At 41.7% G+C, this 16,071-nt stretch overlaps 1 protein-coding gene across 3 annotated transcripts in view; it reads left to right on the top strand.

The window, feature by feature from the left end:
• Positions 1 to 16,071, top strand: part of NME7 (NME/NM23 family member 7) — a 162,298-nt gene that overhangs the window by 145,065 nt on the left and 1,162 nt on the right. The window lies entirely within an intron of this gene.

The raw sequence follows: 16,071 nt of genomic DNA, 5'->3' as shown, positions 1-16,071 counted from the left end.
TATTTTGTAATTTTTAACGTTCATTAAAGCTTTTGCCACAAACGCAACTTGTGTAAAATCCTCTTACATAAATAGCTATGATATGAATAGTACTATTCAATACCTAACTTTTCCTAAAACATATATTCCCCAGAGTCTTTACAGAGGGTAAAGAGCGAAGCTTTCTAAAGGGGGTTTGCTCAGGAGTCTGTATAATTAGCAATCTTTTTGAAAACCTGCTGTGTTAGATCTGCAGACCAGCACGGAAGCTTTTATTTCTCACGCTGTCACCAAACCGGTACAGTACAAGTAGTTTATGCAAATATTCATAAAGTATTAAGGATTTTTGTAAAGCATGTCTCTCTGGAGCTGGTTCGTGCAAATCTGGGGCCATCGGCCATTCCATTGAGACTCGCGCTTTTGTGTCGGAGCATCTCTCCACCACCTGCTCTAAACTCCTATCCATGACATCTGAAGGGATTCAGCTTCTTGGGGCTTGTCCGTGCTAGGAAAATCACTAGCCATATTAGAGACACTGCTAGCAGTGATGCAGCTATGTCTATGCTAAGACATGCCTCAGAGCAGGTTGTCAGGGTCTGAGTAAAAACATCTCAACCTTGTGTAGAAAAATTAGTTTATAAGCTGTTGCTACCACTGATGGGAGCAGCTTCTGTAATAAGGCTACTAATTTTTCTAGTGTAAACGTGTGGACAGGACCCTGGTGGTGGTGAGAGTGTGCTCAGAAGTGGTCTGAGTGTGGAGGAAACTTCCAGTTTAACCAGGAAGAAGAAGGGTGGAATCTGTGGTATGCTGCAGCCAGTGCTATGATTAAAAGACAGATGTCCTTATTCATCATGGGGTTCCAGGCATCTGAGCTCTGCGAGCATGAAAGAGCTCATACCACACAATATTGGAGTGTGATCAGTAAACACCACACTAGCATGGGTGTCCCCACTGTCCATAATTGTGGTTCTCCTGTAGCTGCAGGTTTGGTAACATAATCTGAAGCAGCCTGGCAGCCTCTTTGTTAGTGTTTATAGGAGCATTAGCTGAATAATGACAGGTTTCAGAGTAACAGCCGTGTTAGTCTGTATTCGCAAAAAGAAAAGGAGTACTTGTGGCACCTTAGAGACTAACCAATTTATTTGAGCATGAGCTTTCGTGAGCGACAGCTCACTTCATCGGATGCATACCGTGGAAACTGCAGCAGACTTTATATACTAACCAATTTATTTGAGCATGAGCTTTCGTGAGCGACAGCTCACTTCATCGGATGCATACCGTGGAAACTGCAGCAGACTTTATATACACGTGTTTATAAAGTCTGCTGCAGTTTCCACGGTATGCATCCGATGAAGTGAGCTGTCGCTCACGAAAGCTCATGCTCAAATAAATTGGTTAGTCTCTAAGGTGCCACAAGTACTCCTTTTCTATTAGCTGAATAGTATCACAGTTACCATTCCTCTCTATGTCGAGTTTACATTTTTCCAAATGTACATTTTTCCAGCTTCAGAGCTGCCTAAAATGGGGATTGTATTGGCTTCCTCCACACCCTCCCATTCACCCTCTCTCCACCTCACTCCATTCACAGTTAACTCATCAGAGTTAATTGTGTTTCTCCTCGCGATCATCCTGCTCTCTGTTTCTCTTGGGTAGGAAGACATGGGATTTTTCATTGTCTCAGGCAGGATTTCAGCCTGGATTTGAACAGAGCCTCCTCAATCCCTGTCTGCACCTATGTTCCTCCCTGTCCTTACCCCATACTTAACATATCTTGCAGGCATGTACGTGACCTCTTGAAGTGGGATGCCCTTCATTTGTCCACTGAGAGAGCCATTTATTACGGTGTTTTCTATCTTGTTTGTTTGTTTGTTTTAAATTTCAAGTATGCCCTGAGATCCCCAATTGTGGGGCTGTGTATTGACAATCTACATGAGTCTTTGCTACTGATAAGTAACCTTTCTTTCTCTTGCCCAGCATCCTAGCAATGAAACTAAATGACTTGGTTAAATGGCTTAGAAACCATAAGTAACACCATTTAGTTGTACAAATTGCTTACAATTGCTTGATAGATAGTGGGATACACAGATACAATTGTTATCAAGGTTCAGACAACATAAATTCAGCTAATTGGGATCCAACTTTATAGAAATGGAAGGCACCACCTTTTACTGTGATCATCTCATAAACTGAGCAGAGTCAGGCTGGACAGGTACTTCAAGGATGTTCCATAAATGACTCTCATCAAGTAGGTCCTACAGGTCATGTTGTTGGATAGTCAAAGGAAGCATTGATCCCTTGGAGTCAATACTTAAACTACTCATAATTCTTAGTACCTATCATGTACATATGTCACACAAAAGTATTAATGATCAGTAAGTTATTAGTATTCAGATGGTACCTCACAAGGCATATTTTGTACAAAGGTAATTACAATAGCGTGTAGGGTGTGACTACAGGAGTGCTTAGTGTCACAATGGTTTTCAGAGCTGCTGTGCAGCTGGAGATCATGCCAGTGGTGCATATAATTGTTCGACTGAGTTTTTGATGTATTTTGCACTTGTAATTTGTAGGAGTCTGCTCTCCATAGGGGCTGCTGCCAATCTGTGATGCACAGTTGTCACACAGGGTCCAGAGGAGGCAGCACACGTTGTGCTTTCTCAAAGAGATTTTATTTTTGTTCTTTCTTGTTCTGTTGTTTCTCTTGATCTAAAATAAGTCATTCAGAGTAATGGTGTGTGGCTGCTCTTTGAGTGTGGAAAAACATAACACTGCCCGTGTGGTGTCATTAAATATCTAATGGCAATTTTCACAAGGGGAGGTGTGTTTGATGCAGTGTCTTGGTGAATGCCAACTTGAATTTTCAATGTGACATTTCTCTTCCTATCTTAAACCATTGCATAGGGACTCTGGTGTGCTGTCAAATGGCTGTCCCATTCCACCCCAGAGGAGGTTGATTTTAGGGATGGATGAGTCGGTTGCTGTGTATGGTTTATGTCACAGTGCGGGATGAAAGACTTTATATGAGTGTAAAACATTACTTGTTTGATTGATTATTATTTCATGCTATTTGGCAACAGTACACCACACAATAAGAAGTAGTAAAACTAGAGTTCTTTGTTAAAGGATGCAAATGTTAAAAGTAATCTTTTTGGTGCATCAAACTTTGCATGACAAACATGCTAATAAAGTATGTGAATGAATAACTCTGGAAAGCATAGAGATGCTAAGAAGAGTACATTTTCTTAGTGTGAAATTTCAGTGTGTCACATTCTGAACAAAGGTCTCCTGCATTGTTTGTTACATATTAACTTCTCTGGCATGCAAGCAGCCTCTAGCCTCTGAGAACTAACTCTTACTATTCACAAGGTGATGCAATTTGTAAAACATTACACAGCAGAAGCGCAGAATGTGGCAATGAACCTTTCAGTAAGGGTGTTTCATTTGTACAGCATTTCTTTTCAAGAATCTTTAAATTGTTAATAAAGAAGCCATTGTTTCCCAGTCAGATGGCAATCTTGCAATGAAGTCTTTTACTAGGGGCCTGTACTCAGCTGCATAATCCATAGTAAAATGGTTTTAATAATCTCAAATGAAAAGGGAAAAATGTTTTGAACTTTTCATAAAAACAGTAGGCAGTTTGAAAGACTGAAATTTGCATCTGACTGTCGCGCTTGATCAAAATTAATTTTCAGAGAGATTTGTGAGATGATAAAGTTTGTGATTTAAGTCTTCTACCACTTTGACTTTTGGATACTTGCTATCCAGGAGGTGTGGGAGCGGAATAGAAAGAATCTGGAATGCAGGACAATCTTTTGTATCTAATTCGGTGGAGGTTACGCACATGTTCACTAGCACTGGAATTTTGTCTCAAAATATTTCCTGATGCTGTGTACGTAGTTGGTACCAAGAGGTGACTCAGCACAAAGAATGAAGAGGACTTTGTGCGTGGAAAAGAAATTAAAAAGAAAATAGTAGGCCTAATGTAGATATATTATTTTTAGTTCTGTTGATGCTTTATCTTTCCTCTGTAAAGCCTCAAGTATTGTTAATTTACTTGCTGCCTACCTTCGAACCCGGTGAGTAAAATGGTTATGCCTGGCCTAGACTGGCCAAACAAACTGTGCTGAAACTGTGTTTCAACAATCTTTAGAAACAGTTCAGCTAACGTGCTTTCACTGCCAGGGAAGATGAGGCCCAAATGCCACCTATCCTGCCAAGTTAGGTTATTTCTAAGCACTAGAGAAGAGAGGTTAACAAGCTGGGAGCGGATCAGACAACAAGCTCTGTTCCTTTCACCTTATCCCAGAGGTCATCTCTGTCGCTGGTTCTCAACCAGGGGTATGTGTACCCCTGGGGGTTGTTCAGCTCATCTAGATATTTGCCTAGTTTTACAACAGGCTACCTAAAAAGCATTAGCAAAGTCAGTACAAACTCAAATTTCATACAATGACTTGTTTATACTGCTCTATATACCATACCCTGAAATGTAAGTGCAATATTTATATTCCAATCGATTTATTTTATGACTATATAGTAAATATGAGAAAGTCAGCAATTTTTCAGTAATAGTGTGCTGTGACACTTTTGTATTTTTTATGTCTGATTTTGTAAGCAGGTAGTTTAAGTGAGGTGAAACTTGGGGTACACGAGACAAATCGGACTCCTGAAAGGGGTACAGTAGTCTGGAAAGAGTGATAGCCATTGATTGATGTGATAAATGGGCTTTTAAGATATATATACTCACAGAAAGAGAGGTTGTTCTGAGCTAGAAAATTTTTGATTTTTTTGTATATTTTGACCTCTCAGTAGCCTGTCTGGCCTGCTTTTTTGGCCTGGCTTCTGTCTCAGATTACATCTGAAACAGTGGGCACGTTCTAACGGGACAGCTGGCCCCTCCTCCTGCTCATGCTGCTGCAACTGCACTTCTATTTTTAACTCACTAACTCAATCAGAACTAGCACGGGTATGTCTAGTGAAGCTGGAAATTACACCTCCCAGCTCCAGTGTAGGCAGACGTACCCTGTGGTGTATAGAGCTGTGTGACTGTCAGGCTGTTTTCTGTCCACTAATACACCTTTAGGAACACACTGAAATATTACTAGTCACTTGTCCAAATAGCATCCTTCCCAGAACTCCCCTAGGCAAATTTTTAAGTATACCTGTGCTGTGTAGGGCCTCACTCTTCTCTTATCAGTTTAACTCCATTGACTTCATTGGAACTACTCCTAATGTACATTGGTGTGATTAAATTAGGTCAATAAGTTTTCGTGTGTATGTGTGTATATATATATATATATATATATATATATATATATATATATAAAATAATAATAAATATAAATATATATATATAAATACATAAATTTAATCACACAAAACACTGTTCAACATGGAGTGAAGGCTGCTGATATCCATTCCTAGCTAGCACAATCACTACAAATGCAGGAAATCCTGAACTAAGGTTCTTTCACAAACTTTAGAAATCACTTCCCCTGTCATGCGTAATATTTCCCAAATACAAACCCCAGGTAGGACCAGGATCCTGCTCTGCTAGGCACTGCACAAACACAGAACACAATGAGGGTGTCTGACCTAAAGAGAATACAGTCTAGGCAATACAAAGGAAACTTGAATGAAATCCTGACCTCGCTGAAATCATTAGGAATTTTACTACTGACATCAGTGGGACAGGAGTTCACTTCTTAACTCTGGCTAGGTATTCATTTACATGTACTGAGTGAGTGTCCAATAGATGCACTTTTATAAATTAAATATAAAACAAGAAGTTATTTCCCCATATATATGTGTGGGTGTGTATTTGATTTTAAGCAGAGCTTGTTGAGTGGTTAGTGCAGGAGACTGCCATTGACTTGTGGGACTTTGGGCAAGTCTCACCATCTTGCTGTGCCGCAGTTTTTCCATCTACTAATGTAAATAGTGGTGATAGCACTGACCCATTTCACAGGGGAGTAGAAGTTCTGTGGCTTAATTAGATTGTAAAGCACTTTGAGTGCCACAGATGTGTAAAATAATCATATAGTGAGAGATCTCTTGGGCTGCAGTCAGTTGAATAGCACAGACACTCAAAATCTCAGAATAACCCACTTGAAAGAGGAGGTTACTTGCGATGAATAAAATGTTACCAACCGTTTTCTTGTGTGTGAAATAATCCTTCTTGCGCCACGAACTGTAGCATATATGGTCCCCTAGCAGGGCCTTTTGGATAGGTGTTACTTTGCATCTATGCCATGCTGTTTAGGGATAGCTTGTTAGCTGTACAGCTCTCAGTGACTTTATTTTCCTCTTGATGTATCATTTTAACTTCTAATGGGAGTGATCTCACCTTATTGCCCTTTACTAACTTCTTCCTTCTCAGGTACTTTAATATAGATGTTTACCTGCTACCGCGAACAGTATGCAAATCCCTAAATCACTGATGTGGTGACTTCACTCTGAACAGACTCTCCCATTCTCCGTGTTCCAGTTACGCTCTCATTTGCTCTGGCGGTATACACTTGTGAGTTGTTGGCAGCCCAGTCAGTTACAGTGTAGAAACCTCCCAGGCTGTGTCTCCTTCTTTCTCACGTGTGTCTCACCTGCAGGGAGCTCTGGGACTTGATTTTTGGAAGTGCTGAGCACCCAGAACTACATTTGGAGTCAATGTGAATGCCCCACCCCTCTGAAAATGAGGCCCTCTGCTTTTTACTGATAGCCATTTTACAGCTTTTCAAATAAGGTCCTTAAAACTATTTTTGCCTGCAGCCTTGTGCTATGATTCTTTTAGTGCTTTCTCAGGCTAAACAGGGACATGATGAGTCCTCTAAAATATGCCTAGATGTTGCAAGAAGTGGTGGTTTGAGTTGATACTGAATCAATATCCCAGCGTGATGTTGGGAACTGGATGCTGTGGTCTTTAAAATGAGTTGTGAATTTAAGAGTTGCCAGATCAAAGGCCTGTCTAGTCCAATGTCCTGTCTCTAACAGTGGCCAATACCAGGTGCTTCAGAGAGAGAAGCAGAACCCAGACTGGACAATTATGAAATAACATGCTTACGGGAGTAGTTTCTTCTAGGGCTGTCAAACAATTTAAAAAAAAATTGTGATTAATGCCAGCTTTAATCGCACTGTTAAACAATAATAGAATACCAGTTTACATTTACTATAAATATTTTTGGCTGTTTTTCTACATTTTCAAATATATTGATTTCAGTTACAACACAGAATGCAAAGTGTACAGTGCTCACTTTATATTGTTTTTATTACAAATATTTACTCTGGAAAAAGATAAACAAAAGAAATAGTATTTTTCAATTCAACTCATACAAGTACTGTATGTAATATAAAAGTGCAACTTACAAATGTAGAATTTTTTTCATAACTGCACTCAAAAACAAAACAATGTGAAACTTTAGAGCCTGCAAGCATGAAGAAGCATACGAATGTTTAGCATATCTGGCACACAAATACCTTGCAATGCTGGCTACAAAAGTGCCATGCAAACACCCATTCTCACTTTCAGGTGACATTGTAAATAAGAAGTGAGCAACACTATCTCCCGTAAATGTAAACAAACTTGTTTGCCTTAGCAATTGGCTGAACAAGAAGTAGGAGTGAGTGGACTTGTAGGCTCTAAAGTTTTACATTATTTGTTTGTTTTTATTGCAGTTATGGGAAAAAATTCTACATTTGTAAATGTCTGAACTCCTCTTGAATTCAATAACTTGTGTCAGTGAATTCCACTGGTTAGCTATGTACTGTTATATCAATTTTAAATTTACTTTTTAATTTCATTGACTGTATCCCCTTCTTGTTGTACTATTAGAGAGTAAATTAGCAGCCCCAATTTACCTTTACTGTAGCCTTCATTTTTTTCATGTATCACTATCATGTCCCTTCTTATGTCTTTCCCATCTAAGATGTCGACCTAATCTTTTTAATCTGTCCTAGTGTTAAAATTATTAAGACATGGGAAAACTACCATTGTCCTTCTTTAAACCTTTTTTTTTTTACTTTAGCTATAACTTTTTGAGATGGGCTATTCATAGCTGAACACGCATTTGAGATGAGCGTGTGCCACCAGCATTACAATATTTTTAATGTTATTCTCTATTGCTTAAAGTGGAGTACCCTCTTGTTTGTTTTTTTCATCATGATCATTCACTGAAAAGAGCTCTTCATTGAGCTCTCTGCCACGAAGCCCAGGTCTTTTATGTCAGTGGTCAAAGTTGGTTGAGAACCTGCCAGTATGTGTGAATAGTTCAAATTGGCCCTTCCTGATCGGTTTTGTTCCTTACAAATTCCTTGGCACTTTGGTAAGAAGGAAAGGGGTGTAACCTTGGTGTCCTGACCAAAGTCCAACAGGGAACCAAATTCTCTCTGGAAGAGCTATTCCTCACTTCTTTGTTGGTTGAGTGGTATTGCTGTGAACTGTTAAACAGCTGCTGGGTCTCACCCCAGAGGTGACTGCATGTGAGTGGTGGGTAAAATGTCTCCCTTGTTTGTACCTCAGTGTGTTTATAAAACCCTTTGGGATGGGAGGTGTTGTAAAAATGCAATATTTTTTTTTGAGTGTTTTAATCCATGCTGCTGTGTTAATACTGCAGTGACTCAACAGCATCTAAAACAGAACTCAGACTTAGCCGTCAAAAAGTGCAGTCAGGTCTCAGCAAGGTTTATACTGATGTAGAGAGCAGCTTTAATGGCCAAAATGGTATTTGAGTTCCCATTAGTGATTTAAAATTAAGATATTCCTAAAGAGTTATAAAACCTCAGTGCCATGGGTCAGTAAAAGTCACATGGATCACATTATCACCTGGACCTTGTTCCTGGAGCCCTGTCACTGGTTCAGTGGGGGTACAGTGTCAAAATGGTTTCAGAGAGATAGCATTGATGAATTGCATGCATTTCTCTCAGCCAGTTGGAGGAGGACTGGCTGGCTCTGAATTAATAATAGACTATGGAGCCTTCCATCTCTTGGCTGATGATTCTAATTCAGCACAGGTTAGAAATGACTGAAAATTACTATTACCCTTTTGGTGACACTTGTGAAATGAGTTAGGGGTCTTAGACTAGTTTCCATTGGGAAAGAGTCTACATTGCTAAAATCATCACTACCAAAACTGACACTAACTGGTCCCCTGCACTTAGCAGTTTCAGATTGAGAGGCCAAGGATGAATGGACCATGAATAACAAAAAGTACCCTTTCAACTCGAGGGCAGGGTTGAGGCATTCTGCCAAGCCAGTGGCAGATTAACACATGGGCCCATGGGGTCCTGGCCAATTTGGGGGCCCCTGCAAGAGCGCTGGAAGCGGGGACCTTCTGGCGCCAGAACTGTGGCCCTGCCCTCTGGCCAGGCAAGAAACCGGAGCTGGGCTGTGGTAAGAGCCACCCAGGGAGCCTGGGCCGCTGTGGGGAGCCCTGGACCTTCTACCTGCCCTGGGCAGGGGCTACGCTGCAGGGGGCGGGATTGATCACCTTACCAGCTCCCCCACTGTGAAGCGCAGTCTCTGCCACCACCACCGCTCCATATCTGCCTGAGGCTACTATGCCCATATTAAAAAGTAGGGGGGCCATGTCCTGCCTGGCCTCCCGGTTCCAGTGCCCCATGGCCTGCGAGACATGGGGGGGCCAAATGTTCTTTGTGCCCAATGCCCCAATAAGTCGTCATCCGCCTCTGTGCCAAGGTATACTGCTACTGCCCATTTTGTACTTATTCCATGGTTAAACCGAGAACATTGGTCTCTAAGGCTGTCTAGCTAGCTGGCACCTTGTATTAGCATTAAACTCCTCTTTATTTTTTAAGGGGAGTTTCCATTTCTTGGGAATACCCTCACTTGTGAATTTCTCTACTTTTTCACTTTGAAATCCTCTGCTGTGCCCTACACCTAAGAGACCTTTCTCTTTCCCTGGGATGCTTGGTTAGTTGGTTTGCTTTCCTTTTTAATTTTCTGTCTAACCTCTCCTTGTTTTTAGGATGCACATTGTTGAAAAGAGAAGGGTTTGCATGAGTGATACAATCAGGACGTTGTTGGATTTCATTATTGCCTGCACAACTGTGGAAACTCCTGAAACTGCTAGACCAGGGGTGAACAAACATTTTGGCCTGAGGGCCACATCGGGGTTGCGAAACTGTATGGAGGGCTGGGTAGCACAGGCTGTGCCTCCCCAAACAGCCTGGGCCCTACCCCCTATCCGCCCCCTTCCCACTTCCCGCCCCCTGACTGCCCCCCTCAGAAACTCCGATCCATCCAAACCCCTGCTCCTTGTCCCCTGACTGCCCCCCTCAGAAACTCCGATCCATCCAAACCCCCTGCTCCTTGTCCCCTGACTGCCCCCCCCCGGGACCCCTTGCCCCTAACTGCCACCCCAGGACCCCATGCCCTATCCAACCTGCCCTGCTCCCTATTGCCTGACTGCCCCGACCCCTATCCACACCCCTGCCCCCGACTGGCCCCCGGGACTTCCACGCATATCCAACCACTCCCTGTCCCCTGACTGTCCCCCGGGATCCCCTGCCCCTTATCCAACCCCCGCTTGCTGCTCAGAGCACCAGGACCAGCAGCTGTGCTGACCGGCAGGAGCTCGCAGCCCTGCCACCCACAGCACTGGCAGAACGGCTTGGTGAGGCTGTGGGGGTGGGAGGACAGCAGAGGAGGGGCCAGGGGCTAGCCTCCCTGGCTGGGAGCTCAATGGCCAGGCAGGACGGTCCCGTGGCCCACAGGCTGTGGTTTGCCCACCTCTGTGCTAGAGGGTAGAAAGTTTGGAAGCGGCTATTTTATTCTGCACTTTAAGAGATGGAATTATCATCTTCACTAGTCCTAGTATTGCAGTGTCCATTGTGGAATGCAGCAGTTTTAGAGCTCTCCCTGTGAGGTCATTGGTCTTGTTGGAGTCAGAGGGTTGCAGTTTTTTTCCATGTTACATAGGAGCAGGAAGCAGAGTGGGCTTATCGTCATGTTATAACCCAGTTTTCCTTGGAGGTTGGGTGGCTGCTGAGATTAGTAATGGGATACAGAGCCTTTCACCTTCTCCTTCAAATCCATCCCAAGGGAGGAGTGAGTGTAACTGAAATGTACCACCATTTAAAGGCCATTGGGTGGCCTATGCAAAATGAGTTTGGCTGGTTGGTCTCACTGTTGTCTTTGGAGGACAAATGTCCACAGACAAAAATCATTACTGTCTTTGGCACTAATTGGCCCCCTTGTTGATAGCAAAGGGGCCAAAGTTTTGAATAGACTATAGAGACTGTATTTCCCTTTCCGGGTCAAGATTGAGGCACATTCGTGTTGTGCAGGGGAAGCTTTTTCTCCTGCTGTTTGTGCTGTCCCAGGGTTCTGAGTAAAGAGTGACTGCAGCTAAGTGATCTAGTGATCTGTCTGCCTCCATCTTTGGATGCCCCATTAGAGGTATCTTAAAGGGGCCTGTTTCTCCGGTGGCATGGGTCAGCGCTTTCTGAAAATTGGGTCACTCCAAAGGGCCTAGAAAAGAGGCACCCAAAATCACTAGTTATTTTTGACAACCTTGGCCTCACTCTACAGCTAGCAATGCACCATCTTTCACAAGCGCTAATTCATTAAACAGATTATGGTAATTGGGGAAATAGATGGGCACTGTTTGCTACTGATTACCCAGAGCCACATTTATCATTGTAGCATCTTGCCCAGCAATGCACAGCTCCTGAGAGTGAGTCTTTAGAAAGGCAGATCCTTCCTCTGTACTATATACATGTAAATTGTTAACAGATTTTACAGTGAGTCTATGGCAGCTAATCCACATAATTGTATTTGGAAAGAACATAATGGCACATAGTTTGTAGGTTATACAGTACCTATTGTGCTTGTTATGCCTTTGAAGTTTGTCAGAACGTTCTGTATGGGTTTTAGACAATGCAATAAAAGCTATTTTAAAAGATAGAGAGATTCTCCAAACCAGGAGTGAGTCATTAGTGTGAGAGAGTTCCCTTCCAGAGAGGCCATGCAAGTGGAGACCCAGGCTGCAATAAACAGGGCACCTGTAGTTAATATTCTTTATTAGTACTAGTCATGTAGATTTTAAGTGTGACATTCATCTAGACACATCAAAGCATTTTACAATCATTAATGAAGTATTATTCACATTTAATGAATTGGGAAACAGGACCAGAGAGATGATGTGATTTTGCCCAAGGCATCACAGCAAGTCAGTGGCAGAGCTATACTTTTCAAAATCCCCAAGTTACCTATATTCCGCCCACATTTGGTGTCTTCTTCCCTTTATTGTTGAAAATTAGTTAAATTAGAAATGCATAATCATGTGACCAAGGTAAAACAGAGTTATTTACACTGAAGGAATAGATCCCATGCATTTTAATTTTCCTGCTTTTTGTCTCCCTCATTTTGGTTCTCTGACACACGTTGTGTTCCACATTTACACTTTCGCAAGTTGAGAGGATTGGGTAGAGATGGGAAAAGAACCCCGACATTCTAAGGCTTAAACTAACTCTGTTCTGATCAGGGGTCTACAACACCTTAATGACGTTATGTATATTCATAAGATTGCTTGTTCTCAAATTCAACTATTATGAGTTTGCCTTTAAGTGTCTCTCTCTGTATTTCTTAGGTGTTTTTAATGTGCCTGTCACTCTGGAATCCAGGAGCCTATCTCACCAAGAGCAGAGAGAGAAATCATTTTATTGTAAAAAATTACACTTGAGTCAATCTGGCAGCATGAACAGAGTGTTTAGATAGACAGCTGATAATATACCATGTAAGCAATAAGGAAGTAGCAGCTCTACTGAGTGCAATGGAAGCTTTTACAAAGTCACTACTGTACAAACAAACCACCCTGAAATTTGAAGTTGATGGCAGATAGGCCGCTCCATAAGTCAAGCTGAAGTCAAAATTCTTTAGACAAGTTACACAATGCTGATAAAATTTTACAAAGACACAGACCTGGGCTATTTGTGAAAAGTAGGTCTAGTACATTAAAACCCTAGTCCTGAACCAGCTACTGGGCACTGTACAAACATATGACAGTAAGATGGCCCCTGCCCCTGAAGAACTGACAATTAGAGATGGTCAGCAAAACAGTTTCCCATTGAAATATGCAGCTTTGTCAACATCAAAACATTTAATGGGAAAGTACCGATTTTTTTGATCATTTTAAAATGGAAAAAAGTGTAAACTTTTTTGACAGCATGGAAATGTTTTTACTTATACACATAATATCAAATATACGGTTATAATATTAGTGTTAATTTAACGTTATCAATTTAATATAAAAGTTAAAATGAAATAAGTCCAAACAAAATGACCACCTTTTGAAATGTTCTGACGCTATTGAATTGAAATGTTTCAGTGGTCCCAAATCGAAACATTTTGGAATTTTAATTTTGTGGGACATTTCAAAATGTTGGCTGTTTGTTCTCAACTGGGACCTTGTTTTTAAATGTCGGAATTTCCCATGGAACAGAAATTCCAAACAGCTCTGTTACAGTCTAAGTATCCAGTATCCTGTCAGGCTTCATAGTCATTTTTTGTGTTTTTATCCCATCTCCATCGGTCATTCTTGTTCACCTCTGACTCCAGCTATGTCTATGCTATGAGCTGGGGGGTGATTTCCGTATGTGGACACAGACTCGCACTAGGGCAATGGCTACCAGTGTTCGGTGGGGTTGTATTTTGTACGGCTCAGCCATGCTTTCATTGCCACTACCGCTGCAGCTGTACAGCTATTCTCACTAGCTCCACGAGAGCGAGCACAAGTATGTGTACGTGAGCCGGGGGAATCACACCCCTAGCTCGTAGTGTAGACATAGGAAGAAACGTGCCCAAGGCTATGTGATGCTATCGCCGTCCTTTGTTTTTCTCAGGACTTTTTAATGGAAAGTCTCTATCAAGTATGTTAGATTGGAGGACTTGTATTTCTGACAGTGGAGCAGAAAATGTCTCTCTATCTGTCTCCTTTGCAACACTGATTCACAAGTCACACAGCTAGGATCTTCCAGTTTCTTCCTTTAATTTTTGGTCACTGATTCTGTTTTACACATCTGTATTCTTATGTATCTACTGCTATGAAGGTTCTGTGTATGATTCTCCAAAAGTCCAGCTGGTTTTTGGTCTCTTTTTTCCCCCCCAACGATGCATGTATGCATGCAGCGTAGATTTTGGTGCAGTGTTTTTTGAGTACTATTTGGTTCTCAGGGCTAGTGTACATGTAGTATTTGTAGGATTTCAAGAGTGGATTTTTCTCCCAACTCCTATACTTAGTGTAGTTCAACTGAATCTAAAGAGCAAAATTTGGGAACCAATTTACAATATTATTTTAATATTAATTATATTGGATTGCATTTGTACATTGGATGGCTTTTTTGGTATAGAATTTAGTGACTGAAATCCTCTGAATTTACTATGGGGCCCAGATATCAAATAAAAATATAATTTATTGCTCATTTGGGGGGAGGGGGGAAGGAATTTTGTTTTGTTTTTCCTGAAGTTTACACGTAGAACCTATGGGTGAAATCTTGACCCCACTGAAGTCAATGGCAAAACTTCCATTGAGTTCAGTGAAGCCAGCCTTTTTCACCCTGTGGCTTGTAGCATGTTCTTAATAAATGTACATACCTTTGGCGAGAGTCTGATCAGATGATTTTCACAGAGCAGACATTTTATCTCCATTGTTCAGTGAGAGACCTAATTGGGTATTGGTGTATACATATAGCTGGACAAGGTAGGGACTGCCTCTGTTGTACAGGACCAACACAATGGAGCGTGAGTCATGACTGTGTCACTACAACTACCTATTAATATTAACATTTGATTATATTGAAAAGGGAGGGCTGGGGTTTTGATGGTCTCTCATGCTTTCTTGTTGGGAGTATTTTTTCTGGGGCATGGTACATTGGTAAATGCCTTCCCACCAATTTCCTCTAGCATACTTTGATTCTCTTTTAAAAGGATAGCATAAACTGAAAAAACCAAACTCAGTGCCCTGTTAGAAGCATTATCCCTCTATTAATCAAAGAGGACTGTTTGGCTGTTACAGAGAGCAGTTCAGGGCAGCAGTATGGTTGGTGGGCAGTCCCTAAATTAAAACTGGTTTCTTAGGGGCCTTGTTTGTAGAGACTCATGTTCCACTGTGTCACTGACTGACCTCAGAAGTGGGTTGAATGCAGCAAGGGGCACAGGTCACTTGCGGGTTTAAACTAGTGTAAATGGTGGATTCTCTTTCAACCATGATTTGAGGACTTCGGTAACTCAGCCAGAAGTTTGGGGTCTATTAAAGGAGTAGGGAGTGAGGTTCTGGCCTGCAACGTGCAGGAGGTCAGACTGGATGATCATATTGGTCCCTTCTGACCTTAAAGTCTGAGTCTGTAAGTGACAGCATAAGAAAATGGACTGTTCTACTTAACCATGCTGCTTTTGCCTTTCTTCTAATCCTCTTGCCCTAGGGGTGAAATCCCGGCCTCATTGAAGTCAGTGGAAAAATTCATTAACTTCCCTAGGGCTAGGACTTTACCCAGTGATTGTCTTGCTGTTGTACTGAGGATATGGCTATACTAATTTCAAGCACCAGGCCGTACCATGCTCTTAAGGCTGCATTTCTTCAAACTGCTGCTGGAGATGGAAATTCTCTCATTGAAAATTAATGCCTATGCCAACCTCTTCCCCCCAAAAATCACTGGAGCTACCATGCATGACTGACATACCTAGAGCTCCCTACAAACCCTTTACAAGTGAATGACCCTTAACAGTTGGAACCATATTTGTGAACAACTCAGTTACTGAGCCTTTGAGGTACATTCTCATTAAATGGAGGTTTCTGGTGATTATGATTTTGTATAAACTACCCTACTGTTTGTGAATCAGTTTGTCTGGCCTCAAGCTGCCAGTGATGTCCAATTTTTAAGATGTCAGCCACATTTTTAGAAGGGTGTTAAACTGCCAACTCAGCCTTAAAGGTGCATTAGGTGCTAAGGAAGTTTGAGGCATCAGCAGATTAACAGAAGTTGGAGTACAGGTTTGTTGGTCAGTAAGCACTACATTTACATTTCAGCTACTCCTGTTAGATTAGTGCACAACCCCTGCTGCTCTGTTAATATGGTCTAAAA

Source organism: Caretta caretta, chromosome 1 (genome assembly GCF_965140235.1).
Source record: "Caretta caretta isolate rCarCar2 chromosome 1, rCarCar1.hap1, whole genome shotgun sequence".
Taxonomy (NCBI): domain Eukaryota; kingdom Metazoa; phylum Chordata; order Testudines; family Cheloniidae; genus Caretta; species Caretta caretta.
The sequence above is the reverse complement of the archived record's forward strand: the minus strand, read 5'-3'. Positions and strand labels throughout refer to the sequence as shown.